This window comes from Papio anubis, chromosome 1 (genome assembly GCF_008728515.1).
Source record: "Papio anubis isolate 15944 chromosome 1, Panubis1.0, whole genome shotgun sequence".
Taxonomy (NCBI): domain Eukaryota; kingdom Metazoa; phylum Chordata; class Mammalia; order Primates; family Cercopithecidae; genus Papio; species Papio anubis.
The window spans coordinates 28,045,434-28,068,188 of NC_044976.1; the positions used below are offsets into that span (position 1 = coordinate 28,045,434).

The 22,755-nt window shown below is 49.3% G+C and overlaps 1 long non-coding RNA gene across 1 annotated transcript; it reads right to left on the bottom strand.

Annotated features, from left to right (window-relative positions):
* Window positions 1-4,868: 4,868 nt before the first annotated feature.
* Window positions 4,869-6,292, bottom strand: LOC103883041. Its single transcript, XR_645097.3, has 2 exons — window positions 5,351-6,292; window positions 4,869-5,151 (listed from the first exon to the last, which is right to left on the bottom strand). It is a non-coding gene; the product is annotated as an uncharacterized LOC103883041 (long non-coding RNA).
* Between the last annotated feature and the right edge of the window lie 16,463 nt (window positions 6,293-22,755).

The following is a 22,755-nucleotide window of genomic DNA, read 5'->3' on the forward strand; positions in this document are numbered from 1 at the left end:
GATATTAGAGCTCCTAGGAAACCTAGGAATTGGGGGAGGGCCAGAGAATACTGAGAAAAGAAGAAAAGAGAATGGGGGTGCTGGAGGCTTCCAGACAAATTGCACCACCTCCACCTGGCATCTAGGAGGAGAGGCTGAGCAGGCTGAGCTCCCAGTGGCTGTGTAGCCATTGAGGAAGGGGAGTCTCTGCCTATAGAGGACAGTATTGGACAAGGGAGGCAGGAAGTGACAGGACAGCAGGCTTTGGAGTGATAAAGGTTGCTTCCAATGGAAATGATTATGTCATATTAGGAAGGAATCTAGTCTAAGTTGCATGGCCTCCTGCACAGAAGCTGGGTTGGTGGAGGGGTGGGTAACCAGTTAAACCGTATTACAAGGGAAGGTGAATTAGATTAGTTGTAAGAGTATTAGTACAGCTCACAGCTCACTGAGTGCCTGGCACTGATCTCAGCTCTCCACACAGAGTAACTCATTGACTCTTCATGGTAACGCTGTCAGGCACAAATTATTATTATTCCCTTTTAATAGAAAGGAAACTGAGGCACAGAGAGAATAAATCAATGCTCAAAGACGTCAGCTGTTAATGATGGAGCCAGGAGTTCCTTTCAAGTCCAAATTCTAAAATTCTAGGGTTCTGAGACTTTCAAGATCTTGTTTTCTAATTCTAAAACTTCTATAGTTTTATCAGTCCGTTTAACCTGCTCAATTTCTAACATTCCATGATTCTAAGAGTCTCAAAGTCTATAATTTGATGCTGTCTGAGGATTTAAGGCTTGGTTGCTCTAAGATTCTCTGTGTCTAATACTTTATAGGTAGCATGGGACTACCTGTGGGAAACCAAACAGCATGTGGTAGGGAAACTCTTCCTTACTCTCCCATGAAGAGAGAAGTCAAGGCTGTTTCCAAGGGTAGGAGATGTCCCTTCCCACCCCTGGCCTTTGGCAGGGGAAGCGAAAAATTTGCTTTTCTTGGCCCGTTAATCTGAGGTATCTCCAAGGGAGATGGTTGGAAGCCAGTGCTTGAAGCAGAAGGAGACTAGCTGAGAAAGGAGAGGGGTCTTCAGAAGCATTTTCCCAGAGACGGGCCATCAGAAACTCTCCCCTTCTTGCAGCCCCCACAGTGTCCAGGAGGGGAAGGGTGGTCCGTAGAGGTGAAGGGCTGCCAGGTATGTCCAGGAAGTTGAGCCTATGGGAGGAGTTCCTCCTTTGGACCCACACCCTAGTCCCTTGACCCCTCTCCCTGTTGGGTTTTTCTCATGTTATTTCTTACTGCCTGAAATGATCTTGTTGAGCTGCGTGTTACATGGCTTCCCAGGGATCATCTACCTACACTGAAGTGTCAGCTCCCTGAGGGCAGGGAGCAAGTCTGAGCAGGCTCGCAGTAGGTATTTCTTCTCTGAGTGAGTGGCTGTCCAAATGGCACCATCAGCCCAAGACCAAGATGGCACCCTGGCCTCCTCCCTCACCAATGACTTAGGTCAAGAGACTTAACCTCTTTATCTCCATAAAATAGAGGCGGTGATAATATGCCTTCCCCTTAAGATCAGTGAACGAAGTGTCTAGAGTGTTCAGGATGTGCCTGGCAGATGGGAAGCCCTCAGTGACGGATAGCTGCGACTGTTAATGTCACAATTACCTTCTACCTCGTCTCCCTCATGCCTAGTGAAGGAGGTCCCCGAAGCTCTTCCTTATCTAACTTCTAATGCTCTCCCAGCCTAACCCACTGTTTTCCCCTCCATCTTCAGCCACACAAACTCCCTATCTCTGAAAGCCTCTGCTCTTTCCAGACTCCACACCTCTGGGCACCTGTCCCCTGCCTGGAACGCCCTTCTCATCATCTTTCCCCTGCAAACTCTTACTCCATCCGAACGAACCTGCTCAGATGCCACCCACTCTGTGAAACCAGTTCAGAGCCCCCTCCCTCCCCCTTCTGGAACCCCCCCCGGGGTGCCAGCACCTTCTCTGGGCCCCCACAGGAATTGTCACAGGCCAGTGTCATAGCTCCAATCACCCAGCGCGATAACAGTCACCCCATTGTCATTTTGTTAACAGATAGGGGTCCTGATCCAGACCCCAAGAGAGGATTCTTGGACCTCACACAAGAAAAAATTGGGGGAGTCCACAGAGTAAAGCAAAAGCAAGTTTATTAGGCACGTAAAGGAATAAAGAGTAGCTGCTCCACAGGCACAGCAGGGTGTTCCCAAAGGTAAGAGGAGGAACGTGCCCACCCTAGGTACAATGCTTATTTGTATAGAAGATAAAACATCATGGGGAGATGTGCTCTATTACAAGGGTTTGTGATAAAGGATAGTTCATCTTTGTAACTACTATCTTTCTTTTCTTTTTCTTTCTTTCTTTTTCTTTTTCTTTCTTTCTTTCTTTTTTTTTTTTTTTTTTTTGGAGACAGAGTCTTGTTCTGTCGCCCAGGCTGGAGGGCAGTGGCGCTATCTCAGCTCACTGCAATCTCCGCTCCCGGGTTCAAGTAATTCTGCCTCAGCCTCCTGAGTAGGTGGGATTACAGGCACCTGCCACTATGTCCGGCTAATTTTTGTACTTTTAGTAGAGACCGGGTTTCACCATGTTGGCCAGACTGATCTCAAACTCCTGGCCTCAGGTGATCTACCTGCCTCAGCCTCCAAAAGTGCTGGGATTACAGGGGTGAGCCACCACTACCCGGCTTGTAACTACTATCTTTTGCAAGAATCCGTATTAATATCTTTCAAATGCCTCTGACGTATTTCCCCCTCCCATTTACAAGGGGACCCTAAGCCCTCAGGGTTCTAGAGGGACAAAGATTCATCTGCAGCTCCTTCAGGCTGTAGGGGCCATGATATTCCCGCTCAACTGTGAGGATCTCTCACATTCAGGGTAGAGAGAAGCTCAGTCAGAAAGCCTCGGTATGATGAGGGGCCTTCCAAACTTTGTTAGGCACAAGGGTGGGTGTCCCTGAGTGATCATGGATCAAATAAATGAACAAGCGTTCAGCGCCAGGTTCTCTTAGGCCACCCTAAGCCATCCTCCCCTCACTGCCCTGGCTGAGCCCCTCTTCCCCTGTGTAAGGGTGTAGAACCCCCGTGGGGTCCGCCCTCCCAGGACAGCAGATATCGCTGCATCCTCAGGCCAGTGGCCTCCGGAGCAGGCCCTGAAAGGGAAGGGATTCTGTTATTAAAGTCATCAGATCTGGCGCCTGGGCCTTGGGGAGCCGAGCTTGGCTGGTAATTAGGGTCGTTAGGAGAGACGGAGCCGGCTGGGGCTGATGCTGGCGTGGGCGCAGAGCAGGCAGAGATCAGGCTGCGGGTCTACGCGGGCCTGGGACGGTCGGGGCGGGACCTCCGCCACCTCCAGGGCGGGACCCAGGCCCGTACCTCCTCCTTCTTGGGGTCGTGGGGGGACTGCACCGCTCCCGGCCACGGCCTGAAGGTGGCGCCGCAGGGCCTCACTAGCGCGGCTGGGGCGGGGCAGGGAGGAGGTGGAGGGGGGTCTGCAGAGAGAAGGAGGGGAGTGGGGAGGGAAGGAGGGAGAGAAATGGGGGAAAGCGGAGTATAAGAGAAGAAGAAGAGAAGAGAGAAGAGGAGGAGGGGGAGGAGAGGGGAGGGTACAGTAGGAGGGAGGAGGGATGAGGGAGAAAAGGAGGGAGGGAGAGAGAGAGAGAGAGAGAAAGAAAGGGAAAGGGGGAGAGAGAGAGGAGGCCAGAGGGAGGGAGGAAGAGAGAAGCCTCCTCCCCTCCCCGCCATTCAAGGGGTCTAAGGAGCCCAGATGCTTTTGGAACACCCCCTCCCCCATGCTTATGGAGAGGTCACTTCCTCCCATAGCCCTCCCCACGCCCTCTGTGGTCTGAGCGGGGTGGGCCCCAGCCCCATCTTTCTGCACCTCCCCACCTTCCTCTCCCCCTCCCCACCCTCCTCTCCCCGCTCTCCACCCTGCCCTGGCTACGCAGAACTGCCTGCCATTTCCAAGGGCGCCAGGCACCCCCTCTCTGCCAGTGCCCTGCCTGTGCCTGGCTGCTGCTACCCACAGTAACCTTCTCCCCCGTAGTGAGCCCCTTCCCCCGGCTGCCCCACTTCTCTTTCAGGTCTCAGGGCAGACACCACCTCCTCTCAGAAGTCCTCCCAGTCTCCATGTCCAGGGCCTGGCCTTCCCCCATCTCCCCCAGCCCCTCTGGCATCTTCCCCCATCTCAGAACTGGCCAGCTGGGCTGTGATGGATTGTGTGTCTGTTTCTCCAGCCAGACTGGAGCCTCCCTGGGGGGTGGGACATGGCCTTGTCACTCTCTGCATCCCCAGTGTGGCCAGCCCAGTGGATGAACAGTCACAAGTGGGCTACAGACAATGCAATGCCTGAGGGATGAATGGATGGTCCTAGGAGGGGCTGGGTGTAGGGATGAGGAAGGAAGGGACATGGAGCAGGAGGGAGACAACACAGCGGAGAGGAGGTTAATTAGGAGAGAGGCCCCAGGACACCCCAGCCACCAGGGTGCAGGGCCTGGGCCCCAGCACTGCAGGTTTCCTGCCCTCCCGTGGACCTCAGTGATCTCCCTCCTGAGGTCAGCACCCATCTGGGTCTGGGCATCTCTGAGCATCAGGAAGTTCCTCTTCCTCATGAGAATCTGGACTGCTTGAGTCACAAGTGACAGAATCTGCTTAGCTGCAGGGGAGAGGGGCTTTGGTGTAAGGATCTGGTTTTGCAGGTGCAGCAGGAACTCAGAAGGGATTTGGACCAGGGGCGGGGGTACCAGCCAGAATCAGAGTCACCCACGAACTCCCAGCTCAGTCTTTTTCTAGCTGTGGGGCCTTCAGGAAGTTCACCTTGGCTTTTTGGGTCTCGGTATTTTGTCATCTCTAAAAGAGACAGTTTGCAAGCAAAAGCAGAGAGATTTAATAAACTATTTAATCAACTCCCTGGCAGAGGCAGATGGAGTCTGTGCCTAGCAGGGCATAAAGGGGAGAGAGCGCTGCAATTACAGCCACCAAGCAACAGAAGCTGTCAGCAGGTGTCTGCCAGGTGGAAAAAAAATCACATCTGGGTCCCATTCCTCAGGCGATGACACAGAGTGGGCCACAGAAAGGGGTGAGGGTGGCTGCTGCGCCTGAGTGCTGGTCCAGGGCTGGGTCTTCTGGAGAACGGCAGGGTGCAGAGGGCTGCTGCCTGGCCCCTGTGAAAGGAGATCTTAGAAGGATGAAGAGGGACCATTTCCTGCGCTGAGTAACTGATACTCTCTCAGCCTGGTTTTCATTAGCCCAGCGCAGCCTGGGGAGAGGGATGCTTTCCCAGGAAAGGGTGCCCAGGGCCATTGCAAAGCAGGCTGGGAAATGGGGGCAGGCCCTGGCACCGATGTCCTCATTAGTACTCACGTTGATGTTATTGGTGGAGCCCCTGTTCTTGGCCAGATGCTGTGGGTCATTCTTTTAAATCTTCCTTCCAAACTGCCTGGCAGTGTTTATTTCCACATTTTGCAGACGAGGGCCCTGAGGCTCACAGCTTAGTCCATCCCTCCACATTCCCAGACTCTGTTCCCTCCTCTGTGGTGACCTTGCTGAGTCACTGTGGGCGAGTCCCCTTCCCTCTCTGGGTCGGACAGAATGAGCCTCAAGGCCCCATCTAGGCCCTGCACTGGCGGGGGCTGTGCCAGGCCGCATGGTCAGCAGGCCCCTTCGCCCCACATGTAGGCAGCAGGCGGATCTAGTGAAGCTCATCTTCCATTTCCTCCTCTCCTATGATTTGCTGTTGTGGTCCTTGGAGAAGCCCCCGAGTAAATATTAATAATGTACCTTTGTGTACATTGGCTGAGAGAGAGAATGAATCATTTCCTGCTTCCCTCCTGGGCTCAGAATCTTAACTAAAACTATGCTGGATCTTTAAGCAACCGTGATGGGCCTGGTGGAGGGGGCCGAGGCAAAGTCACAAAACAGCTGCCTCTCTGGCTGCTCGGATGCTGAAATGTCACCATTCAAAAGCTGAGCCTGGACTTCCCAATAGCACAAAGAGCATGGGTACCAAAAGCTTAGGTTCAAGTCTTTGCTTGCCCCCTAGCATGCCCCAACTGTGTGGCTGTAGTGACTGTCTCCTTCCCTCTTTGAATCTCAGCACAGCCTGGGATGTGTGCCCCATCTGGTAGGGTAGGCTAGCTGCTTTCACGTGGTGGGTTCATTCCATGGCCCCCTGCTGTCTGATCAGTTCTAAGGTGCCAGTTTCTGCATGGAAGGCGATCATGAAACATAACACAAAGCACCCTCCAGCTTGCAGAAGGGACACTGCAAAGGGAGACAGGTGGAGCCAGCAGCCAGCGCTCAGGCACTAGTTTGCTGTTTGCAAAACTCTTTTCCCACTTGATTTTTCATTTGATCTTGAAAAGGAGCCTGGGGGCTGCCCCATTCTACAGATGAGAAAACTGGAACTTGTCAAGGGACCTGAGTAAGGGCTCATTACTAGTGAAGGGAGAAAGGAAACTTAGTCTAGAACTATTTCCAAACCTCATCCTTCTGTCCTCACTGGGCTGCCGGGCAAGGTTGAAGGGAGGTGGCTCAGGAAGAACATGCTCGAGGAGGAAACTTTTGAGCTGGTTTTTGGAAGAAAAGAAGGAACACAATGGAATGAGGGGGGAAGTTTGGGGGTGGGGAAGGCTCTGCAGGTGCAGTCAGTGCATTGAGTCAGGTCTACCTTCTCTACCACCCTCCCCAGACACCCTGGAACACACATTTCTGCCCCTGCAGAGGCCTTGCCTTCTGCCAGCACTTGGGACTCCAGCCTCTTTCTTCTTGCCAACACTACATTGACTCTGTGAAGACAACTAAGTGGATTTCTCTGCCACCTTCCACTTGAACCTGTTACCTGCAGAAGCTGGCTCCATCTTCTTCCTCCCCACTGCCATCATTTCTTGGCTACTACACAGTCTGATTTCTGTCTTGTCAAGATTACAAATATCTTTCCTATGCTTCCTCCTTGTGGACATGTTTGTCCTTGTGGCCTTTGGCTTCTCAGTGGCATTTGACCCCAGAGACCACTTCTTCCCTCTGGAAACACCATCTCACCTAGGTGTCTGTGACTCAATTCTAGTTGGCTGGTTTCTTTTCTACTTCATAGGCCAAGGACTAATGAGGATAAATTCTAGAACTTTCTATAATTCAAAGATGTCCAGCAGGTATAATAGGCTGCCTCAGGAGGAAGAGGGGAGAAAGGAGGAAGAGGGACTGCTCATATGGTGAGCACTTACTATGTGCCAAGTCCTGTACAAGGTGGTTTAGGTCCCATTGCCTTGTGGGGTAAGAATTTTCATCCCCTTTTTTGAGATTGTGAAGCAGAGTCTCAGAACATATGAGGGATGACCCATGATCACACAGCTAGTGATGGAGGAATGCTGGACTTAAATCACAATAGTAATTGTTACCGTTTACTAACACCTATGGGTGCCAGGCCCTGAGCATTTTCTATGAGCTGAGCCATCTGATTCTCACCACAACCCAGAGGTGGCTGCCATTCATATTGCTATGAAATGCAAGGAAGTTGTGCCCAAGAGGGTAAAAGATTTACCCAAGGCCTCTCAGGAAGTAGGTGGAGGGGCTGGGTCTGGAGTCTGGGTCCGTCTGAGACCACAGCCATGTTCTTTACCTCCCCTGTTCTTGCAGGGAGCTAAGCATGAGATGACCCTTGAGAGGGTCACTGCTTCAGAGGCCCACTCAGGACTTCATGGTATGGAACTTAATGACAGAGAAGGTTCTTCCCTGCCCCAAGATTCCAGGAGGCTCCCCCACAGACATTGTTCCTGTAAGTGCCTGTGTTGGCAGCGACTCCCTGTGGTCTGTGAATCATTGTGTTCAGGCTTCATCACAATCAGTTTCTGCAAAAACAGTCATTTCTGCTGTGAAATCTACTCAGAGTGGCCAATGGGGCAGGAACAGAAGAGAAAGGCCAACTGCAGTCAATGTGGTATTTTACGTGGTATTGACCCAGCTTGTCTGCGCAGAGGATGCAGGGAGGGGGGCCTGGTGGGAGGGATTAGGTGGCATGTGTTGAGCACCTACTATGTGCTGGGCACTGTGCAGGCTTGCTGGCTCTTGACTTGCTGTAACTCATTTAATCTTCAATGAAACAACTCAATCAGGGGAGAACCCATTTTTGTTTGGTTTAATGAAAGAGGAAACAAGTTCAGAGAAGTGAAGCAACTTGTACAAGTTCATATAGCTGCTAAGTGGTGGATCAAAGAGATTCATGCCCAGGACTTTCTGATGTCAAAACTTACGCTCTTCCTAGTTCACTGAAATGAAAGAAGGAGAGAAGAAACCTTTACCGTGAACACTTATTGAACCCTTTCTAGAGTCTGGGACTTTGCTTGATAATTCTATTCCAATGTTATACACACTAGGATTCATTACTTGTGTCACAATTTTTACAGATGAGGAAACTGAGGCTTGGAGAAGAGACTCGATTGCCTGGGGTCTCATAGCCTGTAAACTGTAGAACCAAGGGCTCTGACCAACAGATCATCATCCTTTCCAACATTTTGGGGAGAGAGGAAGAGCCTCATCAGATCAAGGTCATCAAGGTGGAGGCTGTAATCTGTGCTAGGAGGGAGGTGTGGGTGAATGGGAAGACAGTGGCCACCAAAGAGTCATGATTCCTTGAAAGGTGTCAGCCTCCTCCTAGGGCCTGGTGGCTGAGGCTGCTCCTGGATGTCCACCTGCAGTGTGCTGTCACTGGCTGAGGGTGATCATGGGGGCCCTTAGCCCCCATGGGAGCCCACAGCCTTGCCTCTCCACCAGAGTGTGGCAGGCAGCTGTGGGATGCAGAGGATGTGCCGAAGGAAGCGCCACATGTGGCAGATGGGGAGGAAGGCCTGGGATATAAAATGAGGTCTTGATAGGAAATGAAGGGGAGAAGAGATGCCCATGCTTTTAGGGGCCAGGGGAAGTGAAGGGTGCTGGGAGTATGCAGAGCACCATGGGAAGGGGTCCTCAAATGCCAAGCCAGAATGATTGGCCTGAGTCATTAGTGTTGATGTAAATGTGGGTCCTGGTAAATGTTTTCTGGAAGCCACTTGGAACAGTGGCTGGGGAACTAGGTGCAGAATCGAGAGAACGGGCAAGGGGCAAAGTGTGAGTCTGACTGTCCTCCTAACCTGCTGTGCAACCACAGGGAGCTCGCACAGCCTTTCTGAGCTTCAGTTTCCCTCTCCAAGTAAAGGATGAGAGTTAAAATCTAGGAGAGCTGGGTTGTCTGAGAGTAAATTCAGTCTAGATTGTTCAATGTTGTGTCTCCATCATAGTCTTGTGGTTCTAGAAGCTTTGGGACATACATCTTTTATCATATATATTAGTAAAAATTATTAATTATAGTAAAATACATGTAATGACATGTGCCATCTTAACCTTTTTTAAATGTACAGTTCAGTAGCATTAAGAACACTTATGTTGTTGTACAGCCATCACCACCACCATCTCCAAAACTTTTTCATCTTCCCAAACTGAAACTCTGTACCCATTAAATACCAACTCCCCATTCTCCGCTCCCCCAAGACCCTGACAACCACCATTCTACTCTCTGTTTCTATGAATTTGACTCCATCTAGGTACCTCATGGAATTGGAATCACATACTACCTGTCTTTTTGTGGCTGTCTTATTTTGCTTATAATGTCCTCAAGTTTCATTCCTCTTGTAGTTTGTGTCAGAATTTCTTTCCTATTTTAGGTTGAATAATATTCCATTGTGTGTACATGCCAAATTTTGTTTATCTGTTCATCCATCTATGGACAGACACTTGAGTTGCTTCCACCTTCTGGCTATCGTGAATAATGCTGCTGTGAATATGTGTGATGGTTGATTTGGGTTGTCAACTTGCCTGGGTTAAGGGATACCCAGATGGTTACCCATTTTACATATAAGCATTAATTATTCCCAAATGCCCACCCCTGGAGGGTTGCTTTGCACCAGAAGCCTGGAAAAGGACTTCTGCTTTGGGTGGAATTTGGGGGTGCTGAGCCCATCTGTCTTGTGCTTGAAGGGAAACCCAAGTGGTTTGGCATTTGATTGAAATGATTGGGCTGCCCCAGGTGTGTCTGTGAGGAGATTGGTGTGTGAGTCAGTGGACTGAGTGAGGAAGGCCTGCCCTCAATGTGGACAGGCACCATTCATTCAGCAGGGGGTCCTGATGCAGCAAACAGGCAGAGCAAGGGCAAAGTCTTGCTTCTTTTACCCTTCGCCTATCCTTGGACATCAGAGCTGCAAGTTCTCTGATCTTTGAACTCCACACCTGCAGCTCCCTGGCTCTCAGGCCTTTGGCCTTGGACTGAGAGTCCATCGACTTCCCTGGATCTGAGGCCTTCAGATTGGACTAAGCCACACTACTGGCTTCCTTGGTTTTCCAGCTTGCGCATGGCCTGTGGTGGGCCACTCAGCCTCCATAATGGAGTAAGCCAGTTCCCCTAATATGTCTTCTCATATCTGTCTCTATGTCTCTTATCATCGGTTCTGTCTCTCTGGAGAACCCCAAATAAAACTATATGGATATACACATATCTGTTTAAAACCCAACCTCCACTTCTTTTGGATTTATATAAGGAAGCAAAACTGCTGGATCATATACTAATTCTATTTTTAATTTTTGAATAACTGCCATACTGTTTCCACAGATGCTGCATTATTTTACATTTCCACCAACAGTACACAAGGTTTCAATTTCTCCACATCCTCACCATCACTTGTTGTTTTCTGTTTTGTTTTTGATAGTAGGTATCCTAACAGGTGTGGGTGGTGTCCCCCTGTGATTTTGATTTGCATTTCCTTAATTAGTGATAAATGTCTTTTCGAGTGCTTATTGGCTATTTGTATATCTCATTTGAAGAAATGTCTATTCAAGTCCTTTGCCCATTTAAAAATCTGGTTGTTTGTTTTCTTGTTGTTTTGTAAGAGTTCTTTACATGTTTTGGATGTTAACCCCTTATCAGATATATGATTTATAATATTTTCACCTATTTTATAGGCTGATTTTTCACTCTGTTGATTGTATACTTTGATGCACAGATGTTTTTAATGTTGATGTATGTTGCTATGTTCTGAGGCTGCTCAGAGGAACAAAGTGTTGGGAACAGGCCTCCAAATCTGGCCATAAACTGGCCCCAAAACTGGCCATAAACAAAATCTCTGCAACACTGTGACATGTTCATGATGGCCATGATGCCCATGCTGAAGGATGTGGGTTTACCGGAATGAGGACAAGGAACACTTGGCCCACCCAGGGCAGAAAACCGCTAAAGGTGCTCCTAAGCCACAAACAATAGCATGAGTGATCTGTGCCTTAAGGACATGTTCCTGCTGCAGATAACTAGCCAGAACCCATTCCTTTATTTCAGCCCATCCCTTTATTTCCTGTAAGGAATACTTTTAGTAAATCTATAATCTGTAGAAACAATGTTTATCACTGGCTTGCTGTCAATAAATATGTGGGTAAATCTCTGTTCGAGGCTCTCAGCTCTGAAGGTAGTGAGACCCCTGATTTCCCACTTCACCTACTATATTTCTGTGTGTGTGTCTTTAATTCCTCTAGCGCCCCTAGAGGAATGAAGGGTCTCAATGACCGAGCTGGTTTTGGCAAGTGGCGCCCAATATGGGGCTCGAACCCAGGTCAAAGGTTGCCAGAGCAACAGATGGAGAAGGTGGAACTAAGCTGGAGGACACCCGAGTACTCTTAAGCAATCCCCGTAGTGAGTAACTGCAACACTATATCCTGAGCAGCTGAATCTGCAATCACCTTTTTAAGAGACTCCTGTAACTGAGCCATAAAATCTGTGTACGGTTCTTTTGGTCCCTGTTTTACAGCACTAAAGGAAGGGTATTGCTCTACTCCCAAAGTGGCTTTTCCCATGCTCTACTGCACACTCCTCTAAGCTGCTCTATGGCATCATCCTGCATGACCACTTGTGCATCTAAACCAGCCCAGCCACCGACCCCCAAAAGTTGGTATGTGATTTTATTAATTTGAGGTTGGGCCTGGGCATTGCAAGCAGCCTGAATGGAAGCTTCATCTGCCCACTAAGTTTAACATTGTAAGAACTGAGCAGGAGTCAGACAAGCTCGAGTAAGAGCATCCCAGGCAGTAGGAATCATCTGACCGGAGACAGCAACATTCTTTTTTTTTTTTTTTTTTTCTTGAGACGGAGTCTTGCTCTGTCACCTGGGCTGGAGTGCAGTGGCCGGATCTCAGCTCACTGCAAGCTCCGCCTCCCGGGTTTACGCCTTTCTCCTGCCTCAGCCTCCCAAGTAGCTGGGACTACAGGCGCCCACCACCTCGCCTGGCTAGTTTTTTGTATTTTTTAGTAGAGACAGGGTTTCACCGTTTTAGCCAGGGTGGTCTCGATCTCCTGACCTCGTGATCTGCCTGTCTCAGCCTCCCAAAGTGCTGAGATTACAGGCTTGAGCCACTGCGCCCGGCCTGACAGCAACATTCTTTAACAGTCCCATTACAAAAGGAGGACCTGGTCCATATTGATTAATAGCTTGCTTAAATTATTTGAGCAATTTAAAAGGAAAAGGCTCAAATGTAGTTATAATATTTCCCTGTTGATCTGAAGGGTGTATTCTAACAGGGAACTGTCAAGCCTCTAAATCACCCTCTCTTCTACCTTGCTGGATTCCTGCCTGATTAGAACTGAGAGTGACTGCTCGAGGCACTGATTGAACAGTCACTGGGGCAACTACTTTTTGCCCAGTGTCCTCCAGAAAAAAAAGACATGGAGGGTCAGGCCACTTTTTTTCTTCAAAATAAGGAGGGGGTGCAGAATGGTAGGGATGAACGTCTTTCTCCTTTGCTGCTTTAGCTTTAGCTGGCAAACAAACCTGCTCTGTTACTTCGTTATACTCTCCTTTCTCCTCATCATCAGTGTGAAAAGGTTCCAAGGTGGAATGAACCAGAGCCCACACTTGTCCCATTGTTACCCTGATACTTCCGAGCTCACCTTCTTACTCACCATGGGGATTGCTTAAGAGTACTTGGGTATCCTCCAGCTTAGTTCCATGTTCTCCAACCGTCGCTTTGGTGACCCTTTCACCTGGGTTTGAGCCCCATGTATGGGCGTCACTTGCCAAGACCAGCTCGGTCATGGAGACCCTAACCCGGTGGTGTTAGAGGAATTAAAGGCACATGCACAGAAATATAGCATGTGGAGTGGGAAATCAGGGGTCTCGCAGCCTTCAGAGCTGAGAGCCTCGAACAGAGATTTACCCACATATTTATTGACAGCAAGCCAGTGGTAAGCATTGTTTCTATAGATTATAGATTTACTAAAAGTATTCCTTACAGGAAATAAAGAGATGGGCCAAAATAAAGGAATGGACTCTGGCTAGTTATCTGCAGTAGGAACATGTCCTTAAGGCACAGATTGCTCATGCTATTGTTCATGGCTTAGGAATACCTTTAGGCAGTTTTCCACCCGGGTGGGCCAGGTGTTCCTTGTCCTCATTCCGGGAAACCCACAACCTTCAGCATAGGCATCATGGCCATCATGAACATGTCACAGTGTTGTAGAGATTTTGTTTATGGCCAGTTTTGGGGCCAGTTTATGGCCAGATTTGGAGGCCTGTTCCCAACAACAAAGTGGCAATGATCAAGTTTCAGTTAGTTCTGCCCACACTCAATTTTCTACCAGCCCCTCCATTAATGGTGTCCCTGCAGGGAGGGGACTGGATGCTATGAGATTAAAAAAACAAAACCATGTGTATTAGTCCGTTTTCATGCTGCTGATAAAGACATATCTGAGACTGGGGAAAAAAAGAGGTTTAATTGGACTTATAGTTCCACATGGCTGGGGAGGCCTCAGAATCATGGTGGGAGGTGAAAGGCACTTCTTATGTGGCAGTAGCAAGAGAAAAATGAGGATGAAACAAAAGCAGAAACCCCTGATAAATCCATCAGATCTTGTGAGACTTATTCACCATCACGAGAATAGCATGAGAGAGACCAGCCCCCATGATTTAATTACCTCCCCCTGGGTCCCTCCCACAACATGTGGGAATTCTGGGAGATACAATTTAAGTTGAGATTTGGGTGGAGACACAGCCAAATCATATCACTATCCCTCTTTGTGTGGCATCAATGTGCTTCAGAGAATGGTGTTGGCTGTGACTTTACACAGATCTGGAATGGATTTGGGCAGGTCACATTCCACCTCTGAGTCCAGATACTCATCTGAAATGAGGAAATAACTCTCACCTTTGTGTGAGAGCTCAGGCTCTGGCCTCCGTAAATCCTACAATTCGTGTTTGCAGTCTTCCTTAGGGCAGAGGCTTCTGGGGAAGCTGGTCATTTCCTTGACATCAGCTTCAAAGGACCAAGGGCTTTCTCTCCACACTCCCACCTCTGTCAATAACCTGTGACAGCCTAGGTTTACCCAGGCCATTCATGATATTTCTCCCTTCAGGATTAAGGAGACTGACACTTGCCCTCTCCTCAACCTCTCTTGAGCTGCAACCCTCTCCCACCCCCCACATTTTTGTCTCTGTGATTTGAAGAACAAATCTGTGTCCCTCCCTTCACATTTCATTATTTGCATATCCCACAACCCTCAGCTAAGAATATTCACTAAATAGACATTAATGATACAGTGATGAAGACAAAGGTTGGTTTGTCAAATCACAGGGAGGGATGGGAGGATGAATTGTGAAGATGTCTCTGGCCAAAACAGAGGAGGAAGCAGGAGAGAGGCAAGCCACAGGACCCATCTTCATCATCATCACCATCACCACTACCATTATTATCACTATCACTGTCACCATCATCATCATCATCATCACCATCACTATCATCACCATCACCATCATCACCACCATCACCATCATCATTATCACCATCACCATCATCACCACCATCACCATCATCATTATCACCATCACCATCATCACCATCATTATTATCATTACCACTATAATCATCACCACCACCACTACCACCACCACCATCACTATTATTACCATCATCACCATTGTAATAAAGTCCAACTCCATTTTTGATGTTGCACTGCAGATGGCTCTCAGTTCACATTCCTCTTCTTTTCCTTTTTGTTTCACATCTGGTCAAACTGAGAAGAATGCCCATACTCCCTCCCTTGGCAGGGAAGTTCAAACCAGGCAAACAATGTCCCATATTCAGGAACTCTCATCCTGGCCTCACCCCAAACCACAATAAAAACCAGAGCCGTTCGCCTCTCTTTTCACTCAAGCCAAATGGATAGCTTGGGTATGTGCCTTGCTCTTCCTAGAAGCCTCATTATGTGAGTAATACATCTTTTCCTTACTCTTGGTGAGTGTGTGACATCATCAGATTCAACATCTAAACCAATTTTGAGTGTGTGGGGGTTGGTTCCACCCTCCGTAGAGCAATCATGAGACATTAATCATCATAGTCATTGCCTCCATCACCATCACCACCCTCACCATCACTATGACTCCACTCAGTGCCTTGTGCTGAGCGCAGCACTTTACATGGATTAGCTCATTTAACCCTCTTGACAATGGTGAGACAGATATACCTGTTGTCCCCATTTTACATATGAGGAAACTGAGGCATGGAGAGGTTAAGTCCCTTGCCCAGGTAAGAAGAGATCTGGGCTTCACACCTACACCATCAACTGCTACATTCTGCTGTGTCATGGTGAGAAAGTTCTCTGTGTCTAACTTTTCACTCTCCTGCTGTGGCCAGAGTCCAATCCCTCTTTCTGACTTCAGAGGAGTCCAGGAATCCATGAGCACAATCAAGGCAGGGGTTCCAGGACTCCCCCCAATGCTGCTTTCCCTTCATCTCTCATCCTCCCACACACCCTCCCTGGGGGCCTCCTTCACCTGAGATTTCAATTATCACCTCTCTATTGATAATTCCGAAAGCCTTCACATTCCAGGAGCTTTGCCTGCAGCTGGACTGCCTACAACAACCGTGTGAGCACCTGTTCTGAATTGGGGACTTTGCTGGTTTATCATGGATATACTCAGCAGCCCTGCAAGGTAGACCCTGTCCCTGACTTACAAATGGGAAACTGGGGCCCAGAAGCAAGCCACAAGCAGCAGAGCCAGAGTCCAGGCCACTCCCATCTAGTCTCAGAGCCTGTGGCCTCCCTGCATCTGCTGCCTCTGGGCTCTGCTCCCTGGATGGGTCACTAATGCCACCAAGCAGGTCTCAATGACCCTTGATAACACACATGTGCCCTGAATTTCCAAGCTCAGTCCTTGTCCTGCAGTTCAGCCAGGCAAATCTCTGCTGAGTTGCTCTGTCCTCTTGGAGGCAGGCATCCTTCTCCAATTATTGACTCTTTGATCTTCTCTTTGTTTCCCCAAAGAGGTGGGGCCCTTCTGTCCTGCAGGGAGGGCAGAGGGAAGATGCAGAGGGCTGGAGATTTCAAGGGATGAGAAAGTGGGGATGGAGCTTGGACAGATGACAGAAAAGTAGAGGAGAACAAGCACTGTTTTTATTATAGATATGTGTTTATTTATTTAAACTCAGATAGATTTCTGTGTTAGTCCATTTGTGCTGCTCTAACAAGACCATAGACTGGGTCATGTATAAAGAATTTTTTTTTTTCCCCACAGTTCTATAGGTTGGGAAGTCCAAGGGTAAGGCACAGGCAGATTTGGTGCCTGATGAAGGCTGCTGTCTACTTCCAAGATGATTCCTTGTGGCTGTGTTATATGGAGGGGACAAACGCTGTGTCCTCACTTGGTGGAAGGGATGGAAGTGGGGTAAGAGATCTCAGAAGCCTCTTTTAGAAATGGCATCAATTCCATTCATGAGGGTGGAGCCCTCATGACCTGATCGCCTCCCAAATGCACCATCTTCTAACACTGTCTCCTTGGTGATTAGGTTTCAATGTATGAATTTTGGAGGAACATATACATTCAAGGCATGGCAATTTCCAAGTCAGCCAAGACTTCTGGTGTCAGGAGTGAAGGGATAGAGTGAAGTCAGGAGCTTGGGGTATGTAACTGCCTGGCTGCAGGGAGGAGATGGGGAAGCGCAGCAGTGAATGCTGGGCCTGTATCAGCCCATGCAGTTCTGGGAACCCAGTGTGTGTGTGTTGGGGGCTGAGGGTTTTTCAGGGGACAAACATATCTTGAGCACCTATTGTGTGCCAGGCTCTGCAGTTGCAGCAGGAAACAAGGGAGTCAGGCCCTGTCCTCCTGGAGTGCACATGGCTGGACATTCTCTGCCCTCTCTTACTGCCCAGCCCCCAAAGAGTGGCCTCCCTCTCTCTTTACCCCCACCTGGAGTGTTGATATAGGGGCAGTGTCTTATCCTGGAAAGAGCTGAGTTCTGGCCCCGGCTCTGTTGTGACTATGTTCTGTGACTTCAGGCAAGAGTCTTTACCTCTCTGGATCTGAGTTTCCTCACCAATAAATTGAGAGACACTTCCTTACCTCCCTGAGCCTGCACCCCTCAAACCTCCATTGCTGACTGACCTCACTCCCTCCTGCAGAAGGGAGCCAGCCATGTGTGACCACTGTTCTCAACTTACAACCATCAGTTACAACAGGTGAAACCAATACTTAAGTCGCTCTGGCATTTGGCAGAGCAAGATTCCCTCCTATTCCCTGTCTGCAACTGGAACTGTTGGCTTTATTGCTGCACCATGACTGGAGGCTGCGGGGGAATGAATGGGCAGCCCCTGCAGAGACTTTGGCCTCCCCCGGTGAGTGTATTGACCCTTGCAAAGCACAAACTTTGAGCCTCTATTGGAAATCAAGTGCAGAGAGCGTGGATGGGGGCACTCAGAGGCAAACCCATCCTGGAGAGGTCAGGAGAGGAGTGGACCGAGCCCTAGCCCTAGATGGAGGGTGGAGGGGAACTCTTAACTCTGCATCCTTCTGGCCATCCTCAGGCAAGCCCATCACCCAGAAGATTGGAGGTGGCAGGGTCTGCTGCTCTCTGAGGAGTACCAGTGCTGGGCATCCCTGGAGGGATCCTTCTGGGCCTTGAAGTCTCTCAAGCCCTTTGAACTCACACCCCATTGCCATGCAGTGCAGAAAGCAGGGGAAATTGTGCTTCTTCATTAGTAAAGGTCAACATCACCATGAAGAAAATGGCCTCTGATTCCTCGGGTACATGAGCTGCCACCAATCCAGGGCAGGCAGGGTTCTGGAAGGCCAAACCCCTAAGAAGGAGGTTCCTAAGTCATGGGGGTTTCCAAGCCTCTTGGTGTCCTCTGAGATTCAGGAAAGGGAAGACACATGGAGGAACAGCACGGGGAGAGCAGCCTGAGGATCTGGGATGGGGGACCACAGAAGGGCTGGTTCCTGCTTCTCTGCCTCCTGCCAGGTCAGTGGACAAATGCTTTAGTGTGCATCTGTGCCAGGTACTGGGGGTGAAGCAGGTTTACTATGTGCTGGTTACCAACTTGTTTGAGTCTGGTGAGACAGAACAAACCGACACACAAATTACACAAAGGAGGTGTATTCCTTACAGATAGGCAGCAAGGGACAACAAAAGCCTAGGATTCGTTGTGAGCTGCTTCCCCCAGGCTCAAGAAAGCTGCCCAGGGTGGGTGGAATCTCATCTGTGCAGGCCTCACTAGCACTGCTGCTGAGGGATCCTGGAAAGCCTCCTACTCTGGATTTCATACCCTGGAGTAACAGGACTTGCTGAGCACCAGCACTGAAGGACATCCTGTTTTTGGAGGAGCTGGAACAGAGCTGGCTGTTCTGGCCAGTCCCTCTGGGTCTCAGGATGTTGTATTCTCAGCATATCCTACAGTTGTTCCTGAGAACTACTAGTGAGAAAGGGAGGATGGGTTGGTCCAAGAACACTCAGAGAACTGTCCTGTACTGAGTCTTCTGCTGGGGATAGACCTGGGACTGAGACAGATCCAGGCCCTGCAGCTGTGGAAATGATAGTCCAGGGAAGGTCAAACATGACCCCAACATAGCACAGGAGCAGAGAAATTGCAGCTGGGAGCAGGGCGCTGGAGAAGGAGACTTTTGCACATGGGAATGGATAATAAGCATCAGGTATGACTTGTGGTTTTCTGCCTTAATACTCGCCCTCCATTACTACCCACCACCATTATCACCATCCCCAGCGCCACCACCATCACCACCACCACCATCATGACTGTCATATACCACCATCACCGTCACCACCACTATCACCATCATCACCAGTACCACAACCACCATCACCACCACTACCACCACCACCATCACCACCACTTTCATCACCACCGCCACCACCATGACTGCTACCATCACTATATTTTACTTTATTATTTATATTTTATTTACTTTACTTATTTTAATATTTATTATTTTATGACATTACTTACTTTACGACATTTACGACATTTATTTATTTACCATTTATTACGATATTTACGCATTTACTTACGCATTTTACGCATTTATTTCATTTGTTATTTTTATTTTACTTTGTTTTATTGTAATGATACATTACGCATTTTTATTTTATTTTATTATTTCTTTTCAGAATTTACGCATTTACTTAGACATTTATTTATTTACTTTATTTATTACGACATTATTTATTTACAGACATGACATGACATTACATTTACTTTACTACGATGAAAGAGCATATTTATATATTATTATAAAGTGACATTACTTTTCGACATTATGACATTTCATGCAACCCCCTGACCCCTAGTCAAGCTCATGGCCCAGGCACTGTGCAGTGAAGGGCTGTGTGACAAGACCTCACTACCAACTCTCCCCCAAAAACTCCAAGAGGCAGGTCCTATCATTTTCACCCTCACAGGAGAGGAAACCCAGCATAGGGAGGTGAAGGATGTGCCCAGGTACCTGTTTAATAGGCGGAGGGCTCAGAGGTGGCTCCAAGTCTCCATACCCCAACACAGTGCTCCCTCCACCATGACACGGCCTCCCATGGCCTCCCTCTGGGGTTCTGCAGATGTTGGCCATGATGGCCTTACCTCAGGAGGATAAAGGATTCTTGGGGCTGGGGACTCAGCCCAGGGCTCCTCTCCCAGCTCCATCACACTGCCTGGCTGGGCCCTGGACACGTTCTTCAGGGTGTGTGGAGGGTGGGTGAGAGGACACCCAGGGAGTTCCCGGCGCACATTAGCACTCAGCTAAGAGTCTCTGCCTTCACTGGGAACTGGCCTTGGCTTCACCCTTTTCCTTCCCTGTAACTCTCATTCTATCTGACCCCTGCTGAGCCTCCCCCTCAGCCTCCTCTTGACCTTCATCTCAGATGCAGCCCTGTCTGTGCTCCCAGGACCGTCCAAGGTCCTCTGGTCACACAGAGGACATTTCCATGCTAGACCCAGACCCAGGGCCCTTATTGAGTGGCCTCCAGAGCCCGGCTCCCCCAAAGCCCCTTCCATGGGAGGTTGGATGAGATCCCCCTCCTCAGGCTCTCCCAGCCCAACAGTGACAGCTGAGTGACAGGCAGGTGCCTTCTCCTGCTCCCCTCAAAGGGGATGGCCCCATTAATAAGGATCCCTGTTTGTGGTCATGGAATTTTAAACTCTATTTTTCCCACTGAATAGTTTCTTCTAGTTTAAGCAGATAAAAATGGACACAGCTGAGCTATCCTGGAGAAAATCAATAAGTAATAAAAGTTAACATGAGAGCAAATGACTGAACGAGCAGAAGGGGCTGAGAAAGTGTCTGCAGGTGAGAGGCCTGGATCCTGGTGCAGAAATTGCCTGTTGGGGGTGCTGGGTGGGGGGTGCGGTGGGTTAGACTTGGGAGCTCTGCCCACTGCCCACTGGATCCACGATCTCCTCAGGACCCACTCAAGCCAAGGCAGGGGTGGAAGGAGCTGGATTAGAAGCCCAAGTCTCCTGGGGTACTGCTGTCAACATATTCATTCATCTATTCAGCAGCCATTTGCTGAGCACCTACTATGTGCCAGGACCACCTAGCACAGTGGTGAAGAATGTGAGCTCTGGCATCTGACTACCTGGGTTCACATCTCATCTCTGCCACTTTCCTGCTGTGTGTCCCAGGGCCAGTGACTTGACATCTCTGTGCCCAGGTTTTCACATTTGCCAAGTGGTGGATATTAATATTAGTACTTACCTTGTAGGAATATAATAAGAATTGAGGGAGATAATTGATGCAAGTTGCTTAGAGAGATGTCTACACATAAGCTCTTGATAAATGTTAGTCATTTTTAATATTGTACTAGGCTTTGTAATGAATAAGACAGACTCAGTCTCTCCCCTCATAGAGGAAAGAAGAGGAAACCAAGCTCAGGGAGGTGAAGGACTTGTCTGGGATCCATATTTAATAAGAAGACTCAGAGGTGGCCCAGGTCTCCACACCCCAGCACTGTGCCCCCTCTGCCTGCATGACCTCCCAGGACCTCCCTCTGGGGCTTCCACAAAGGTTTAACACCTTTGTAGTAGGGACCACCAACTCTATTTTAACAGACAAAGCAATTGCATTTAGAGCAACGTAGAGAGGTTGCACAGGCTAACTGTCTGACCCATGGTCATCCTGTTAGTCTGTCGGAGTAAGGACTTGAACTCAGGTCTGTCTGTATCAGTTACAACTGTGTTTAATTGTAAGCAATAGATAATCTGGCAAACAGTGGCTTGAAAAATTAGAGGTTTGTTTCTTTCACCTGAAAAGAGGTCCAGATGTGGGTGATACTGGCCCTCGCTAAGCTGTTTGTGATGCCAGGCAGGGACCAGGCTCCTTCTGCTCTGCCATCTTCAGTAGATGTGGCTTCTTGTGCTGGGGCTTGTCGCTTCATGGTCGTGAAAGAGCTGCTACAGCTCCAGACATCGTGTCTGGATAGTAGGCAGGAGAAAGGGTTTGGGAAAAGGGCAAGAGAGTTGTACCAATTGAATCTATCCCTTTTATTCAGGAAAAGGAATCTTTTCTAGAAGCCTCACCTGAAAGAGATTTGATTCTATTTCACCAGGTGGAATATAGTAAGCCCTGGACCAATCCCTGGCCAACGAGATGAGATTACCACAGCCAGATGAGACTGACCAAGTCACCCCCAAAGCTGAGTTGGAACCACCCTCTCCAGTAGCAGGGAATCCCTGCCAATGCCGGCCACAGCCTCAACAGATAGGAGACAATTGGTGTTGGCCACACAGTGTGACCACCGGGACACGTTGCCCCACCACACTCTGCCAGCTTGATGTTCTTCATGCCTCTGTCAATGTGCACTGAAGCCCCTGACTGAGCCAGGCGTGAAGCCAGGTCCTGGGGCTACAGGGGTGAGTGAGATATGCCTCTGCCCTCATGTGGCTCTCAGTCAGATGGGGGAGGCAATGGAGAAATGGGTGGTCCATTTAGGGAGTCAGTCCTGTGATAAGAAGGGAATAGAGGGCCGTGGAGCACAGAGGAAGGAAGCCCCTCTTGGCACGGGACAGTCAGGGAGATCCCGGTGGAGACCTGGAGGCCCAGGGGCAGGTGGGTCAGTGAGGAGGGAGGGGCTTTCAGGGCTGAAGGAAGAGCTCCTGCAAAAGTCCAAGAGAGAGCAAGTGAGTGAGACACTAGCAGAATGACAAGCAGGTCCCTGAGGCCCCCGTAAGTTGGGGGAGTGGGAGCTGAGCAAGGATTGAGAAGACCCCATGGGACCTCAGAAGCCATGAGGAGGGATTTGACCCTGACCTTGTGTGCAGTGGGGAGTCCCAAGGAGGCCTTGGGAGACTCTGGGGCGTGCATTTTAGAAAGATCGCTATGTTGCTACCTGGAGAGAGAGCTGGCAGTGGAGGGTGGAGGGAAGGGTGGGCTGGGGGAGGGGTGGAGTGGAGGGTGGACTGGGGGAGGGGTGGAGTGTAAGGG